At 39.9% G+C, this 3717-nt stretch overlaps 1 non-coding gene across 1 annotated transcript; it reads right to left on the bottom strand.

Moving 5' to 3' along the window:
- Positions 1–213: 213 nt before the first annotated feature.
- On the bottom strand, positions 214–321 carry LOC112713488 (small nucleolar RNA R71). Its single transcript, XR_003158461.1, has one exon. It is a non-coding gene; the product is annotated as a small nucleolar RNA R71 (small nucleolar RNA).
- Positions 322–3717: the final 3396 nt, after the last annotated feature.

Below are 3717 nucleotides of genomic sequence, written 5' to 3'. Positions count from 1 at the left end.
TCCCTATCAGTTTTTAACTGAGTTCTTGCAGATCTGTGATACTGTTAAGACTAATGGAGTAAATCCTGAAGTCTACAGGCTCGTGCTTTTCCCTTTTGCTGTAAGAGACAGAGCTAGAACATGGTTGGACTCACAACCTAAAGATAGCCTGGACTCTTGGGATAAGCTGGTCACGCCTTCTTGGCCAAGTTCTTTCCTCCTCAAAAGCTGAGCAAGCTTAGAGTGGATGTTCAGACCTTCAAGCAAAAAGATGGTGAATCCCTCTATGAAGCTTGGGAAAGATACAGGCAGTTGACTAAAAAGTGTCCTTTTGACATGCTTTCAGAGTGGACCATTTTGGATATATTCTATGATGGTCTATCTGAGTTCTCTAAGATGTCACTAGATCAATCTGTAGGTGGATCCATTCACCTAAAAAAAACGCCTGCAGAAGCTCAAGAATTCATTGACATGGTTGCAAATAACCAATTCATGTACACCTCTAAGAGGAATCCTGTGAGTAATGGGATGCCTCTGAGGAAAGGAGTTCTTGAAATTGATGCTCTGAATGCCATATTGGCTTAGAACAAAATGTTGACTCAGCAAGTCAACATGATTTTTCAGAGTCTGAATGGATTGCAAAATGCATCCAACAGTACTAAAGAAGCATCTTCTGAAGAAGAAGGTTATGATCCTGAGAACCCTACAATGGCAGAGGTGAATTACATGGGTGAAGCCTATGGAAACACCTATAATCCCTCATGGAGAAATCATCTAAATTTCTCATGGAAGGATCAACAAAAGCCTTGATAAACCCATATTTTATGAAATATTTTGTGCTGAATTTAAGTGATTTATTTAATCCTTCACCCACTTATGCATGTGAAATTGCATGGTTTTACTTTCCCTTCTTATTATGTGATGTATGTGAAAAACATGTTTCCTAGGCTTTAAAAATATTAATTTTAATTACCTTGTATTGCCATTCGATGCCGTGATTTGTGTGTTAAGTATTTTTAGATCTTCTAAGGCAAGAATGATTCAAATGATGGAAAGGAGACATACAAAAATGGAAGGAAAGCATAAAATAGAGTTTTTGAAGAAACTGGCAGTGACGCGAGTGCATGGATGAGGCGAACGCGTGACTCGCGAAATACAACTGACGCGGGCGCATGACTGACGCAACCGCGTGGAAGAGCAACACTCCAGATGACGCGACCGCGTGACCCACGCGAACGCGTGACGTGCGCGATCTGTAGAATTTGCAGAAGTTGTCCTCAGCGATTTTTGGGCCTTTTTGGCCCAGATCCAAACCCAGAGAACACAGATTGAAGGATTATAAATTGAAGGATTATAAATCGAAGAATCCACCCATTCATGGAAGGAAGAGAGAAATACACACTTTTTAGGATTTAGATGTAGTTTTTAGTGAGAGAGGTTCCCTCCTCTCTCTTAGGATTAGGATTAGGATTTTTAGAATTTAGGAATATTTTTATATCATCTTTCTATCAGGTTCAATATCTTTTTATTTCGACTTCTCTTAATTGTTGATTATTGATGTTTTTTATTTGGCTTATGACTCTTCATATTTGGATTGATTTTTTTTTATTAATGCAATTGAGGTATTTCAGACTTACAAGTTATTGATGCTTGGGCTCTATCCAAATTATTTTCATTCAAGTAGATTTTATTTCCTTTTGGCTTTGGTTGATTAATTGGTAACTCTTGAGTTGTCGAACTCAGCAGTGGTTGACATTGGCAGATTCTAATTGATCTAGATCGCTCTAAAACTAGTCTTCCCACAGGGATTGACTAGGACTTGAGGATCAAACTAATTAGTCCACTTGACTTTCCTTTGCTTTAGTAAAGGTTAACTAAGTGGGAGAAAAATCCAATTCTCATCACAATTGATAAGGACAACTGGATAGGACTCAGTTTTCATATCTTGCCAAGAGTTTATTTTATAGTCATTTATTTATTTTTCTTGTCAATTAAATTACTTGTTCAATCCTTTTTAAAACCAATAATAAGAACATACCTCCCTACAATTCCTTGAGAAGACGACCCGAGGTTTAAATACTTCGGTTTATAAATTTATTGGGTTTTGTTACTTGTGACAACCAAAACGTTTGTACGAAGGGATTTTCTGTTGGTTTAGAATCTATTCTCACAACGCGATTATATTTTTGTAAAATTCTTTACTACCAAAAATCCTAACGTCAAGCCTCAACAAGGATTTAATAATGGTGGAAGAAACAGGCTTAGCAATAGCAAGCCTTTTCCATCATCTTCTCAACAACAGACAGAGAATTCTGAGTAGAGCCCCTCTAGCTTAGCAAACATAGTCTCTGATCTATCTAAGGCCACTTTAAGTTTCATGAATGAAACAAGGTCCTCCATTAGAAACATGGAGGAACAAGTGGGTCAGCTGAGTAAGAAAATCACTGAAACTCCTCCTAGTGCTCTCCCAAGCAATACAGAAGAGAATCCAAAAAGAGAGTGCAAGGCCATTGATATTATTAAAATGGCCGAATCCAAGGAGGAAGGGAAGGACGTGAATCCCAATGAGGAAGACCTCATGGGACGTCCCCCAGACAGAAAGGAGTTCCCTATTAAGGACCTAAAGGAATCTGAGGCTCATATAGAGACCATAGAGATTCCATTAAACTTCCTTCTGCCATTCATGAGCTCTGAGAACTATTCTTCCTCTGAAGAGGATGAAGATGTAACTGAAGAGCAAGTTCCTCAATATCTAGGAGCCATCATGAAGCTGAATGCCAAGTTGTTTGGTAATGAGACTTAGGAAGATGAACCTCCCTTGAGATGCCCCACATTCAAACTCTAAGTTTGGTGTTGGGAGGCCCTCATCATGCTCTGAACATCTGTGAAGCTCCATGAGAGCTCACTGTCAAGCTATTGACATTAAAGAAGCGCTTATTAGGAGGCAACCCAATTTTTAATTAATCTATATTTCTATTGTTCTTTTATGTTTTATTAGGTTTATGATCATGAGGAGTCACAAAACAATTGCAAAAATTAAAAACAGAATAAAAAAATAGCAGAAGAAAAAGCATACCCTGGAGGAAGAGCTGTCTGGCGTTTAAAAACCAGAAACAAGCATCTGTCTGGCGTTAAACGCCAGAAACAAGCACCAAGCTAGCATTTAACGCCAGAAACAAGCATCAGGCTGGCGTTTAACGCCAGAAAGAAGCACCAAGCTGGCGTTTAAAGTCAGAAACAAGCATGAGGCTGGCGTTAAACGCCAGAAACAGGCTACATTTGGGGGTTTAACACCAGAAACAAGCTATAGTCTAGCGTTAAATGCCAGGATTGCATACAGAAGGCGTTTTACACGCCTAAAAGGTGCAGGGATGAGAAATCCTTGAGACCTCAAGATCTGTGGACCCCACAAGATCACCTCAGGATTTGTGGACCCCACAGGATCCCCACCTACCCCACTTCTCTCTTCTTCACACAATCCAATAGCACTATACCCTTCACCAATCACCTCAATCTCTCTTCCCCATTACCCCTTCTCCAATCATATCCATCCACTCTTCCCCATAAACCCCACCTACCTTCAAATTCAAAATCTCTTTCCCACCCAAACCCACCCTAAATGACCGAACCCAAACCCCTCTCCCTCTACTATATAAACCCCTCCATCCTTCTTCATTTTCACACACCACTAACCTCTCTTCTTCCCCTTGGCTGAAACCTACACCTCTCTCCCTCTCC

The sequence above is a fragment of the Arachis hypogaea genome, chromosome 9 (assembly GCF_003086295.3).
Source record: "Arachis hypogaea cultivar Tifrunner chromosome 9, arahy.Tifrunner.gnm2.J5K5, whole genome shotgun sequence".
NCBI lineage: Eukaryota > Viridiplantae > Streptophyta > Magnoliopsida > Fabales > Fabaceae > Arachis > Arachis hypogaea.
This window is presented reverse-complemented; position numbering and strand designations above follow the sequence as displayed.